Source organism: Haliaeetus leucocephalus, unplaced genomic scaffold (genome assembly GCF_000737465.1).
Source record: "Haliaeetus leucocephalus isolate CR32 unplaced genomic scaffold, Haliaeetus_leucocephalus-4.0 Scaffold92, whole genome shotgun sequence".
In the NCBI taxonomy this organism is placed as follows: domain Eukaryota; kingdom Metazoa; phylum Chordata; class Aves; order Accipitriformes; family Accipitridae; genus Haliaeetus; species Haliaeetus leucocephalus.
Window position 1 is genome coordinate 3,710,090 of NW_010972528.1, and position 15,800 is coordinate 3,725,889.

Genomic DNA, 15,800 nt, shown 5'->3' on the forward strand with positions numbered 1-15,800 from the left:
CAAAGAATATTATTAAAGATATTATGAAGAATCTTATTGCAAAGGTCTTTTTTGGTTGCTTGAAAAACTCTCAAGTACCCATCCCACAGAATAGCATTTTTCAAGTGCAGTCTCACAAAGTTTGAGCACAAGTTGTTCAGGGGGAAAAAAAAAAAAAAAAAAAAAAAAACCAAAATATTCTCAGATCTCACTAACTTATCCAAAACACAGGAAATATTCCAAAGAAAAACAAGCAATTGAGAGGGAACACAAGTCCAGTTAACAAAATCAGCACCTTTGTCTCACAGAACCAAAGCAGATTTTCTTGCCCCACTTCTCAATATTGAATTAACTGCCAGTATGAGACATTTGTCTGAAACAAGAGTAGAAAACACATCTTTTTTCTTATTTTGTAACCACCATGCTTCCACTCTTGTTTCTTTCCCCTTGTGAAATAGACCCTTCCCTCTATAATTATATAAAGTAAGTATGCAGGAGACCTCAGGTAAGTTCATTAGTCTATCACCTCCTAGCAGGTGAAATTAAATGTACTTGGAACATCCCCACTAGACACTGAAACTAGTCTCAAAATCTGTTAACAATATTGTCTCTACAACCCGAGTTATTTGTTTTAATGCTGAATCACTTTGAAAGCTTTTGACCCATCACTAACATTTAACACCATCATCAAAATTACACAGTTTCTAGTGCTTTGCGTGTGGGTTTTTATTTTTTGAAGTTTTTTTTTCAGCAGTAGGGGAATATTATGCAGAAGCATAAATGTTTCTGCAAACTAAAATGCTCCTGTGTCAAATGTGACAATGAGACATCATGTTCATACAATTATTTTCCATAAATCCAGACTGGATTATATTAATTGCAGCTCTGGGTATTAGCTTTTTTTTTTTTTTAGAAAAAAAACTTTTTATCCTAAGTATCAGTAGAATATTAATACTTGTTTTAAAATAAATCTAGTCTCTCTCACAATCAGATAAAATATCCAGACAGGAAGTTACGTATTTTAGGCCTTTCCATGATAAAAACAATTAGTATGATAATGAAGTCATTCTATTATCAGTTCCACTAATAGCAATCAGCTTAAAATTAACTAAGACAGAAACAAACAAAACAGCATCTCCTCAGAGACAACAAGGAACCATTTTCAAATGGAGAGAAAGCATACTGTTACCAAGGAACAGACTATATTCCTCTGACTTAAAAAACCAAACCAAATCAAACCAAATCAAAACAAAAAAATCAAAACAAAACCTGAAGTTTCGTGGGCAGGGAGCAGCTCTATTAGTAATCTATTAAAGGAGGCACAAAATTGCATTTAAGACAAGTACTAAGTAGTTTTATAAGCACTGTGTGATTTTATATATATTACATATAGTCATATATAACAATTGTCCATATTATGTCATCAACTACTATTGTATGTGTTATGAGCACAAAAACAAAAAATTGGTATAAGTTAATTTCTAAATATGCATATCCTAAAAGGATCAGGACACTCAGGAACAACTATTTTGTTTATCATACAAATAATTAACACAAGCTCACTATGTTGAACACTATCAAAACTGCATTTCCCTATCCTTTCACTAGCATAACAAACATTTTTAAAAACTTTAATTGGGGGTCTTTCATTTTGCTGTTTCCCACCACAAAACTTGAAATGCAGACAGTAGCCAGTTACAGGTTTTCCCACATCTATTGGTATATTCATGTGCAAGATCACAAATGTCCTTGTTTCCTAACTCATTATTAGTATTAGAAATGTAGGTCAGGGGAGAAAAAAGCAATTATCCAGCTACTCAAAACTTAGAAATGAAATTTACAGGTACAGAAATTTTGAAATAATAATTAAAACTTCATAGGAAAACAACAGTTGGAAAACTTCAAGTCCTGTGCATAACCATTTACTGTCATTAATGGCTTTACGAACAGTAGCAGCACATTGTTTGTGCTAAAAGTCTCACTATTGTAAAGAGCCTTATTTCTCTTGCAGCAACAATCAAGAATTTTAAAATATTTAAGACAATTGTCCACTTTCAATGTCACTGGGATTTACAAAAAGCAGGTATACATTCAAAATTTAAGTTTTATCAAGCTGAGGTGGAGAGATCAGACTAGCACAGAATTACCAACACCAGCTGGGAAGAACTGGGGAAGAGATGGAGAAGGCAGGAGAGCACTCTTCTGACTCAGGCTTCTTTGGTCCCTCTCCACAACAAACAACTAATGAGTCTGGCACTGTGCTCTCCCATTACCCCTCCCCAGCAGCATACACGCACACACTCAAAAAACAGGAAGCTAGAAACTTGGAGCAAGAACTATGCATCTAACGAACACCAAATCCCAAAAGGATGCTTAAGACTGTGGAAACAATATATTTTGAAGTCTAAATCACCCAAACCATTTTCAGACACGATCAATAAACAGGTAGACTTATTTTAGTTTGCACACACAAAACCTCCCACTTATAGTCATGTGTTAAAATAACCTGTTAGTTGCTCATACAAAGGACAACACTAACTACTAAGATCTTTACAAATCATGTCATTAATTCTACTAGACTATTTACCAATAATTATTTTTGTCCTATTAAAGACTGTAGAGAGAATCCAATCTGGAAGAGCCCTCTAACCAATTTGAAGGAACTAGTAAACATACAAAGATGAATATAACTTGGGTGAAAGAAATGGGGAAAAGAAAGAAAGAAAGAAAGAAAAAACCCAACAAACCAGCTGACAACCCTTACGATAGAAAGGAGCGAGAACAGTTCAAAAAAATCCAACACAGAGCTTCAAGAAAGCAGAGAGTAAACAAACTCAAGGAAGTCTCACAATAGGCAAGTGCAAGGCAAAAAAGAGTTATGAAGAAGTCCAAGGCAAAAGACATAGAGTTACGGAAATCTGGTTACTTTTTAGGAGAGCTATTACATCCAAACAATCCTATTGGGGGAGGAAAGACTGTAAAGAAGTGAAGTTGGCCAAGTCATGAGGCCTTCACTGACCATAAAATATAAGAAAGAAGCATTCAAGAAACAGAAACTAAGTCAGATTACCAAGGCAGAGCATAAAAACCTATCACAAGCACATGGGGGCAAGATGCTAAATAGGATAGACACAGCAAAATACAAAGACCAAGAGAAGCAGTGCCATTCACATCAAAAGCCTGCTATGACCCTGAAAAGGCAGGTGTGTTAAATGCTTTTTTTTAGTAAAGTCAACTGAGTAAATTGCTAACAATGTTAATAGCAATGCAGAGTAAAGAAAACTGGACTAAATAAAAGGTTAAAAAGTGCTGAAGGATTATAGGCCAGTAAGTTTAGCTTCAGTTTTAGAAGTATTATTAATAGTTTATTTGTTCCAGTAAGCATTTAAAAGGAGACAGGGAAACAAAACAAGAAGTCAATGTTGGCTAAGAACAAAACCGTGTCAAACAAATTGTGTTTTAAGATCAAAGGAGTTCTTCTGGATAGCTAGCACAGAAAGAAACTCAGCTTTGTTTTAACTTAAGACTTTTAACACTACCATGCATGGAGAAGCCACTAAGTCTTTAGAAATTTAGTGAAGCCTTCTTCCCCACCCTGCTGAGATCAGGTTTACTACTGAGGGAACACAAAAGTTAGCAGATGCTCTATATTCACATAGTGCATATAAGCTATATAAAGCTGCACACTTCTACTGCAATCTTACATCAGGCATCTGTGTCATCCTGTATCAATGAGAACCAGAAGGTCTGTCGTTTTGAATGTACATTTGCTACTGTCTGGAAACAGACTAGTTTACAGAAGCTCCTGTTCAGTATTAAAACAATGCTGGCTCATCCCTTACTAAGCTGCTAACTACACTTCAACGTAAGCTGCCTAACTGGAGAATATAATTAAATAATATCCAGAACAACTGCTCCTAAAGTACATTTTGCTCTCTGTTTGCCATATTAGACTGCACATTCAGGACTAGTAATGCTTGCCCACCAGTTGTTCACTCCTCAACGATGTACTGGCACGTGCATATGTGCAGCTGTGCAGTGAGCCAGATTTCTCTGCAGAAGGAAGGTCAATTACTATCAAATGACTGAACACAAGCCCTGTGCCAAAATTATCCAAACCACTTTATTATTCTAGGTTTGTAAGCCCACAAACAAACAGGTTCAGACATTAGGAGTTGTTATAAGGTACTAAGAAAGTGCAACACAATCTAGGTCTTATAAAAATACTACTGCAAAAACAAGATCAGTAATCAAGTCCTTTAAATAGCATGAGAAAAGACTTGAGCATTGCCACAGACATCATGTGTATTCTCAGGTAAATCACATAATCTGCCTCCACACCCCAACTTTAAAAAGAATTACAACCTCTTCTGTTTTTCAGTTCTTTCATGACAGTTCTTTCTTTACCATTATCTCTTTCTGAACATGATGGTATTATAAAGAATGCCACAGAAATATCTGTAAATAGGAACAAAAACCATATGCAGCTCCATTTTTTCATTTCATTATCCTACTGATTTGCAGCAGTTCATAAAGACCCAATAGTCATAGTTTTCCTTTGTGCACTTAAAAAGACAATGGATGAGAGTTCTTGTTGGTACACTACCACACTAAAGTTCTATAATTGGGTATTTAACTCCAGTTTTCCATTGCAAGCTGTAAGTTCTCCAGAGACACCTCCTACAAGTTTAAACATCAACTTAAAAAACACAAACCCAAAGCCCCCTAAAAAACCACAGCAATGCATTAGTTTATAAGGCATATAACTGGCCAGTAAGCCACCAAAAATAGTATTAAAAAAGCATAAATTGTGAAACCAATTAAGGTAGCAAGGTGGAGCAGGGGTAAGACATCCTTATAGACCAAGTTTAGCAACACACAAAACACTAGGGCAAGTTTAAGCTTTCAGAAAAGGATGACTTACAACAACTGTCATTTTATGAAGCAGTTCTCCCTCTTCCATGATTTTGTGCTCTGTTTCATGGTCATATCAGATAACGCAAAAAGGATAAAAATAAATTTTACTTCTGTCAATCATGTACTCTAGAGGCAGCTCTGTTGTGCCCACCAGAATTTCACTCCTTTTCTTTTGTTAAGCAAGAATACTGGAAACGTACAAGAAAAACAATCTTCTCAGCAGTGGGGTCTTATCAGTCTCTTCCAAATTCTAGTCTGGATGAGAATTCATTATCCTCAGTAGAAATGCAGAGTAATGAAGCTGCACTAGTTTAAGCAAGAGGATAATACAGCATGTCAAATGTTTTCAACTGACATTGAATAAAATAAGAACATACTGGCTCTCAGGGTGTAACTACATGTTATGTTTTTTTCAGCAGCAACTACCCTCCCACACACATGCATGCACAAAGGGGGAAGGGAAATGAGAAGAAAGGTATTTTTAACCCAGATGATTTTGGCAATCAGATTTGCAGGGCACTAACGTAAACAGCTGTATATATATACAGCTGACAGGAAAGCAAGATTTAGGACATGGGGAGAAACAGGCAACCAGGACAGGAACTGCAGGTGTTTTCACTATCAAATAAAAATGTAACATGCAACTAAACCCTTAGGCCATAGCCTGGTACGCATTTAAACTAGAATGGCTGTCTTCGAGTACATCCAGCTTTACCCTGAAGTAACAGAATTAAGTTCCAAATAGGGAAAGAACAGTCATGAAATTTTATTTGGTGTATAAGAAAAACAGACTAAATAAACATGAAAATCAAATGCATCTGGCTAAGTCATAAGCATGTTTCAGAAAATTATGTGCTTCTGTTGCAGCAAATGCAGTTAATCTCAGTTGAGGGGTTTTTCCATCTTTTAAAAGATGTAAGTTCTCATGATCTTTCACAGCAGAGTGCTTTGAGATACATTGATAAAAAGTGATGTACAAAGCAGGTAAAGAATCCAGCTTGTAACTGTAAGGTTCAACAAGGATTAGTCATTCTAAGTTCAGTTACAAGAACAGAAAATAGCAACCGGAAGTGCTAGGCAGTGTTTATACGTGTGCCTTCTCCAGCTCTCCTGGTACTTCTGGTTGATTATGAAGCATGTCTTCAAATGAAAACTTTATAGACCTTGTGGTTTGGTATTTAAGGATTATTCATTAATACTCATAACAGGTTAAAAAAGAAAAATATTTACTTTTTGCCTTAAAAATCTGTAAATTCTACAGGCTTCTCTCTGCTTACTTTTTTTCTCTGTGGGTACATCATTCAAGAGGGCACAGTATTTTACTGCATAATACCCTTGTAGACAAAATGGAAGCTGTTGCCCTCCAGTTTGACGAAGCCTCATTTGTCATTCAGCATTAGATAGAAAGTCATCTTAACATGACCCGGTAGTTCAGAAGATATTAAGAAATACCCTATGGCCTTTGGGGAGATTCTTAAAATGACACAATACATCTGTGCAGCAGTTACTAACATATAGTATTAACAGACTATTTGTCACTGCTATTCTGAAGTTGAAGTATATTTTTCTATATGACTGGTTGTTAGAATTTGTGAAAGGACTGCAGCCCTGCAATCCCAGGGCATCTGGTATGTGTAGACATGGGAACTGAGAGAAGATGGAGCACTCCAAAACTGCTGTGTTGTGCCTGACCCACAGGAAGAAGACTGATAGTAAAGATAAGTGAGGACATTAGGCAAATACTGATTGAAGAGAACAGGGGAATTATGTGCTGTAGTTGCCAGCCAAAGGTTTGTCTAGATTCTTGGTATTGCAGGCCAATTTATCATCCACAACCTAACTCTTCCTTTATGGGGGCAAAACTAACGGACTCTACAAAAGGCTCCCCAGTTATTCAAAGTTCTGGTTTATGCTGTACCTATAAACTGAAATCCTCACCTAACTACCTACATGGATGCCTTTACCACTGATCAACTTCTAACACCAATGAGCTTGCTGATAGCAACCTGCTGCTCTACACAGACACACCTCCAGGTTTACAGTCTGCTCCAGTCCTGAACCAAGCACTGAGCAGAACCCAAGTTTCCAAGATCAGAATGTGTAAGTAGGGCCACAGCAAACAAGACAGGAGTGTGCAAGAAAATGGATATTTTGGTTTACAGGAGAGCATGGTGACATAAGGTAGGGTCTTTGTGAAAACTGGTAGAAAAGGAATGCAATAAGCCAAGGCATGAAGTTTCAGTGGGGGGAGGTTACACAGTAAGAGGGAGACCGAAATGGGGGCATGCCTCTTTCTGTTTATCAAACAGAGCATGACACACAGAGGCAGAGAACTGGTATTGATAGTATCTAAACAAACTAGTTTGGAAACTCCTCACACCTCAGCAAAACTACACTGTACTTCTGCAGCTGTCCTACAACATGACAGAGTGTAAACCATTCCACAGCAGGCAATCCTACCATATAGTTAACTCAGTATTTCAAATCATTAACATTACAGCTTTTCACTAATATATTTTGCAATACAGCTTTAATGTAGACTTCAGGTGCACAAAACTCAAAGGCTCTGTACATCAGAGGACTGAAACGAGCCAAAATGATAATCTGAAACTTTCCTGTTTTCCCAGCTGCTCACATGAATGTAGGATCAGAAACACCTTGAATTCACTTTGCTAAGATTGACACAGTAAGCATAACAGGCAGAAACAGGAATCACAGCCAAATGAGAAAGGGGAGGCTGAAGCTGAGCATGAACGCCATTTTTTCAGCAACTTTCAGAATGATCACCCAAAATACAAGGGAGACCATATTAGCATGCCTCACAACTGTACCACATCCAAGCCCTTGAAACTTTGCATCTCTTCACAGAGTTCTAAATGGCTTGCATTTATTCCAGCAGGAGTGGAGGTTTCACCACATACTGTACCTAATCAGCCTAACCTCCTGCCCCCAGCCAAAAAAGCCAGGCAATTTGAAAGACAGTAGCATTTGCTCTCAAAAGCCTAAAATTGACAAATTACATTGATGAAATACAGAGACTCTGACCTAATTTAAAGAAGCTATGCAAAATACAAAATGTTGACAGACTTTCTTAGTGGTTCTTTGGATTAAACCACACATTCTCTTGTGGCCTTGTCACTTGAGTACAGTTATCCCAAATGACACTGTTAAAGCCTTTTGTAATCACACAGTTACTCCATCTCCTCATCTCCTTTGTGTTCTTGATTTAGAGAACAACTACTAGAAAGCATCTAAGATACACGAGTAGCTATAAATCATTATAGACATTATTACAGCCCATTATGCAGCCATCAAAAGCAGTGAATCATTGTCACTAATGGTTAATAAATGCACCATGACTGTGTTATCAGCCCGCCATTCTGTTTTTAGAGTATGCTTTCATTTTGGGTATGAAGATGCAAAGGGTTACTCCATAAAACAACTCTGGTTAGAAGGTAACACTTTGTGCCTTGTCACAGCTACAATCAAGTCACAATTCCATTCCCCTCCAGCATAGTACAAACACTGCAGTCTTCCCATTTTTTCTATTTACAAAACCATAAAAAAAATTAAATAAATCTGGGATGAAAAAAAATTTCTCCCAGAATTTGTTCCTAAAAAGCAAAGTTAGCAGCCGCTAAAACATGAAGTTTCTCATTAAGCAATGAATTCAAAGTTATTTACCTCCTGCAATCTTGAATAACCTCATACATAAAAAAAATGGAAAGATCTCAGTTTGAAAGGACCCAAGAGAAAGTCCAAAGAGGAATATTTACAAGACTTTGAAAATAACCCTCTCCACCAACCTGTTAAAAAAACAAACAGAAAAAATCCAACTCCATCCAGCAATTTTGCTATATTAAAAATATTTCTCATTTTTAGAAGTGGTGACTAATCTTCCAAATGCAGTCTGACAAGCCATTTTTTAAACTAGCAATCGCTGTTAATCTAAATATTAATATGCATAATATGATTCTACATTTCTGGGACTAATAATTTAGCTGTAAGTACCTGCTCATGTTTCTACCTACAAATGTCTTTTATGCAGCCTCAGATGAAGTTTTTGTTTCTGCTTTAGAAAACAACAACAAAAATGCAACACAAACCCAAACCAGCGTTCTATTTTCATTAATTTATTGCTGAAAGATCATGGGTTTGTGGTCAGATCCCCAGAAAGTTGATTCTTCTCTCCTTCACCCAGGTACATAAAAATGAGGACTGGGCCTCCCAAAGAAAACTGACAAAAGTATCTTCTCTTCTATCACACCTATCCTCCTTTGTCTGAAACATAACCATAAGTATTCAGTGCCACTGAGACATTTAATCAGAAGAGCCACGTAAATGATTAAGTGCAGCTGTTCAGTTAACTCACGAGACGTGCAGGCCACAACACAACCCAAAAGACTGCTTATCAACCAGTTCTGCAGTTCTTCAGATTTAAACTGACCTTCCCCGAATGACTTTGAACAGTCTCACAATTTTTTTTAATGTTCTATTTCACCAGAATATTCAGACATAGGTGCACTAAAGGTAGAAGAGAATGATGGCTTGTTAATAAGCTTGCTCCTGCCTTGCAATTTTACTTAGCCTTACTGATCATTTCACTCATCTTAAATTCCACTGTCATTCGAACCCCACATGGCATGCCTGGACAAATGCAAGGACTTGGATGTTGTTTTACAGGCTGGGCTTACTGCCAAATCTGCTCCACGTACTTCCCTGGCCCACTAGGGCAGCTTCAGGCAACAACTCCCGTATTTACGTTACTGCTGTGAACAGCCAAACTGCTGCTTACTATTGATCCAGGCTCAATCTACTCTCATTTCTCACTCATTCACAGCAACATTACTTATTTGGCTACTCTTCAGGTGGGATATGATAAACTGCTTGCAGTAGTACAACACAAACAAAAGGAAAAAGACCGTCATGTTTTAAGCAGAGGACTACTTTGAAGAAAGAAAGAGCTTATTCCTAATTTTCAGAAATATGTAAAATAAGAGCATTAGCATAAATGCTTTTGTACCCTGCCCATCTCCCACATCCCAACTCTCAGGATTTGTTTTCATTTGCACTGTGCCCATAATTCAGATGGAAGGGAACGGGACAGAGTATGAGGTGCAACTACGAATTCACACACAAAGTAAGTGATATTTTGTCAAACTTGAAAACAAATCTGAAACAAGGATCTGTTTCAAATCCCTGCACTACATCGTGACTCACTACACTGTAATTCTCGATGCACTATGCAGTGATCCAAGAACCATATGCCAAACCATAAAAGTTATGAAGTTAGATCAGGTGCAACTACAACTGCTTTGCAACAGCACACAAGAGAGTTTGGTATTTTTCCAAATGGTCTCATCCTGGTCAAGCTTTATCCAAACAGGCAAGACTTCATTTAGCCAGCATACTGTGAAAAAAACACAACATATCCAAACATGTCAGCTTCCCAGGATTACCATCTTAATCCGTTACTCTTAATGGCCAGGCAACTCTGACTCCATTGATACCAGATTTGATTTTAATACACATTTTCCTTTAGTTCTTCCTCAGCATCTCTCTAAGTTATCTTGAAGTCACAACGTTCTTGTCAAAGACCCTCTACTTTTGGTCAGATGCAGCTGTTTTGTTTTCCCTCCTCCCCTCCATCAGCAGATTATATAACCACAGCCTATGACTGATTTGCATTGTGTCCCTGCATGTCATCCTTTTACATGCACAGATACCAGCATCCACTAGCTTGTAAAATAAAATGATAGTAACTAAATTTCCCTCAAGTGGTGGTTCCTATCACAATACATTTAATGCCTAATATCTAATAAATAAACAAACATTTCTGTTTAAAAGTATCATTTATGTCTCAGGGAGAAAAAATAAACAGACTCAAGCAACTTGTCCGTTCATTCCTTCTTAAAGTTCCACCAGTTGATCCTAGTCTTAATCCACATGAGCACTCTTTTGTACAGCAAATGCTTACAGGCCAGCACAGACAGCTGTATGTATATGGATGGCTCAAATTATACATATTAACCACAGAGTCACTACCTTGTGCAAAGACTTTCTCTCCTACCCATTTATATAGGCAACCAAAGCTAAACAGAACAAAAAAGACTTTTAGAAGGAATAAAAAAATGTGAACCATGCAGGTGTGCAAGATGGTTTGTTAAAAAGACTTCAGAAGACCATGTCTCACAAGTTTCTCTTACTCAGCTAAGGAAAACAAACTTTGTAGCAGTTCTGGATCAGAAGCATGTGATCACAAAAATTAATTTCACCAAGAGCAACCCTCAGTCAGCTCACACCTCAAGTTCACAATTATTGCCAGCATCCAGCCCTTAATTTTCCACTCAGTCAAATTATAAGACTACTCTCTTTCCTATCACAACTTGACTTAGTATTGCTTACCTTAATCACCATTTTAGGGAAAAGAATGAAAAGTTCAAGCACACTGCAAACTTCTGTAAACAGCTTAGGCTGTTTTCTACTCTATACCCTGTCAGAAATTCCTGTCATGAATACACACATTTAAGAAGTGAAGAACACTTTACGTATTAATGATCAAGGCAAGGCTATAAAGACTAGTATTGTGGTGGTGTTTCAGTACAAATCATTGGTTTTAAGACTTTTACTACATATCTAAATTAAATGACACATATATAGTGCCTGGTTCTGCTACAGAGAACTCTGCCTAGCTACTGAGGATAAATTCAGCACCCATCATCACTTCAGAGCACTTAACACATGGGCAGGAGGTAACTGCTGTGCAGCCCAAGCAGCTCACAGGTGCTCATAGAGAAAGCAGGTCAGACACAGACACCTTCAGAAGAAAAGATCAGGTTTACTTTGACAGTCACAATGGCAAAATGTGTATTTCAATCTTGATATTCAGCAACAGCCTCAAACCAATAAGCTAATAGCTCAAAGCTACAGGAAAAAAACCCCCGAGAACAAGAGTATAGAAGTTTTCAAATAAACTAAGGATCCAAATCCAGATATGCTGTCCTTATCCAGAGCAAGGCTCCAGCTCGCAAAGGTGCTTTGAATTGTCACTAAATTCATCACAGAACTGCGATATTTTTCATACTTTTCTTCTGAAAAGTATGGTAAGAGAGATTGTGAGATGCATCTGTAACGAGATTACTAAATAGTATTACTTAACCAAATATTAAGTCACAGGAAATATGGAGAACCTCTTTTCAGCTTGTTTCATAGTTTCCAAGAAAATAAAACAGATACTATGAACCCTAAGTTCAAGGAGGGTATTTTTATCAGTACTTTTAAAGCACTCATATTTTGGGAAAACAAATAAACAAAATCAACCAAGGATGATTACTTATATTGAAAGATAATATGAGTTTCTCCTCCTCTACTTTATAACCCAAGAACAAAAGGTGGGTGAGGGTGGAATTCCACATATTACTCTGTTTTACTGGGTAACAAAACCTCAGTCCATCTTTTGCTCTTAGAGGACTTAATCAGAAATAACAGGAACATTTTAGACAGGATTCTAAACAGCAGTATCAGTAACTTATCTGTCAGAATTTCCCAAATAATTAAATAATTCATTTTCTGGATATCGAACAGTTTGCAGTCTCTAATTTTAAGTCAGTCCCTATTTCACATGCCAACAAGATATAATTGTGGATGTTACAGAACTGTACAAGGTCCTGAATTTGCAGCTTAGTACTACGTACCCCAAGCTCTTTAAAGGCCCTTACCTTGTAAAAACTCATTCTTTAAAATAGAAGATGAATCCTTAAAATAAAAATTCAGCTGAAGAAATAATCAGAGCAACTTGTATTTGCTCCCTTTTTGCACTGTTTGGCATTTAAACAGTATACTGCATCCTCAGCAGAGTTTTTAACAGTAGCGTGAAGAGCTTAATGCAGTTTGTTTGCTTAATGCTTAATAAATTCTAGGTAAACTTCCCAGAATTATATTGAATAGTATTGCAAAACCAGGGATTGGGGGTGAAGGGGATAGGGGCATCATCAGAAAAATATTTAAGTTCAATTATTCAGGTGTCACACATTACATGTCAAAAATCTCTTCATCAAAGACACCAAACATGGTGGCACCTCAAATAAATTAATTAACAAAGTTAGTTACATGACAATCAATTTTAGTAGACTGTACAGAACCTGAATGATACTGTAATTCAAATGCTTACTTAGGCGTTTCAAACGCAACTGATACAAGGTGGCAAGATGCAATCAGATGCTACTGCAACTAACCAAGCAGTTTTGCAAGAAAGAGTACACCAAAGAGATTTAGGTCACTTCAAAGTGCACTGTAGCATTACCTTTGGGCACTGGAGGCCTGAATTATTTTGTCAGAAAAAGATGAAGCTCATTAGTACCTCGAACTGTACCACCTGTTTTGAGTGCCAAACACTACAAAAATCAAAGTGATAATTTCTTTCTTCTTTGGGACAAGGACACAAACTGTCAGAGAAGAGAGCAAGATTTTGCAGAAGGTGCTTAGTACCCAACTTCCACTTAAAAGCAGCTGAAGAGCTTTTGACAATCTCTTATTTAGCAACCACCTGAGCATATCTATACTTCAGTTCACAAGCTATATGAAACGGGCTATCCCTTTGATTTCAAGTAAAGTACGCTGCAAAGATTGCAGTATTAGACTGCAGACTTCCAAGCATCTTCAAACCATCTTTCATGCATTCCCCTCTGCAGCAGGAACTACAACTTTCAGATCAAGCGCACAAGCACTACTGCAGAACATTAGTCTCAATTCCTGCCACTTATCACAAAACTAAGTACATTAGTTCTACTATCCTGCAACCCACTGAAATTGTTCTGTATAATAACTCAGAATCCCAGTTGATTTAATTTCTTATTGTCCTTTTGATGTCATAAAAAGGGTAATCTACTGCCTGGGACTAGGATTTTCTTAATAGTTCAGAAATCAAAAATATATTAAAGGTAATGAAAGAATAGCTTACTTTCTCTTGCTTTTGATTGAAAATACAGTTAAAGATAAAATATATAAATATATATACCTATATATGTACATATATAAAAGAATAACATCCTCACAACACTACAGTAGTGTCAGCATAAAAGAAAAAAGCATGAACATATATTTCCATGTTATTTACACAAGAACTTAGTACTAGGTGCCTCTTTCACAAGGATGCCAATCCCAAACTTCTGGAGATACAGCATGAAGCATGAGAACGTGTTTTCAAGTGTTCTCCATGTTCATGGAAGACTTAGTAATTTTAATATTATTTATTTCAAATTAAGCAACTTTCCCTGCAATGTACACATTTTATTACTAGCATACATTAGAAAAAAAAATACCCTTACGCTGACTTTGCTGCGCAACAGACAGTATCATTGAAGCAAGTGATATGGGATTATGAAATACATGCTTTAGGGAGATCCAAGAACTTTTATTCATCTAACTAATATACTCGGAAGAAGGGGAAGTGAAAAATATAAGATTTCCAATATGGGTGCTCTCTAACAGCTAAACTCTGGCAATCCTTTTAATAGAATACTTGAAGGCAGAGACCTATTCTAACCCTTTCCTCTGAAGGCCACATCTGTGCACAGCAGGAGAGATCATCTCCAGTATTCCACAAAACAGTGAAATTGCCGAGTTACAGATGCAGATGTAGGATTCCTTACTGAAAGCTACGGCAAACAAATCAGGTCATGGTCTGAATACCACATTTTCAAATTTGCCTTAAAAATAGTTTTGATTTATCAAGCATGGAAAGTTCTCTATATTCAGAGTAAAATCTGAACTGCTTGTTAGGGAATGCTACCAAAATACAAATATTATAAAAGCGAATGGAGTGCCAGTAGTATTTCCAGTTTTCTGAGCAACTTGTTTTCTCATTCTCACCTATCACTGATGGAGAAGCACAGTTTAGACTACTAGTTTTATGTGAAAAGAATAGAAATAGGGGTGTCAATTATTTTTGTTGTAATTTGTTAACATTCCCCATTGTTTTCTTATGGTACTGTAATGCATTTCTTTGGCTAGCAGAAGTCAGGCCCCCTTCCCAAAAGCACCATCTGCTATTCCACTTAAGTTGCAAAATAGGCAAAGAGAATCTCCCCTTATCTGAAGAGATCTGTAAACTAAATCTTAGCATCAAGAAAGTTACAGATTTCGTAAGAAATTAACCCCGAGCGTCCACACTGGGTTATACACAGACTGTATCAGACAATTTTTTTTCTAATCAACTTATGCAGACAACCAAGTCAGAGAACAAAACAACATGGCTGCATCATTTAGCTTGGGTACAGTCGTGTTTCAGATCTATCTTATCATCTAACCAGTTAGACTTGAGACAGTGCATCACCCAGTAATACTTATTTCAAGTAGGTCAGGAAAAAAGCACGCGGCCATCGAACTCTGGTGCAGCTACACACTGCACAGCTGGCTCTTATTGATTCCCCACACCATAATTTACAGGGAATACTTCATTTTCTGCGGTTTAAAGAAACACAAGTCTTTTTAAAGGGGATTTTCAGGCTCCGATACTACAAAACCAAATAAAATGGAAGCACTCTGAAACGCGTGTACATACCCGTACATACGGACCCAAACAGCCATCACAGCTCAACTCGCAGTGTTTTGCCCATCCACACGTACATACACGCATGTACACAAAGTTTCTAAGAACACGCCGGAGTAACGACGATGCTTTATATACGGGCAACAGTTCGGTTGAAACTTTTCACCGCGAGAGTCCCAACCAAGTCTCTAGTCCAGCCCCATCGACGTTTTGTTGCTCGCTGCCGTATGCCGAACTTAACGGCGCGCTGTACCTCACCGGGAGGCCCCGCCGATCGCCCTCCCCCAAGCCCTGCGAGGCGACCCAAGGTCGGCGCCGGCAGCCCAGGCGATGGCCGGCCGGTTCCCCCCGCCGC

The 15,800-nt window shown here is 37.6% G+C and overlaps 1 protein-coding gene across 1 annotated transcript in view; it reads right to left on the minus strand.

Annotated features, from left to right (window-relative positions):
- The window catches only part of NFATC3 (nuclear factor of activated T-cells, cytoplasmic, calcineurin-dependent 3), an 85,186-nt gene that overhangs the window by 59,963 nt on the left and 9,423 nt on the right, over positions 1-15,800 (minus strand). The gene's annotated exons all lie outside the window — the stretch shown is intronic.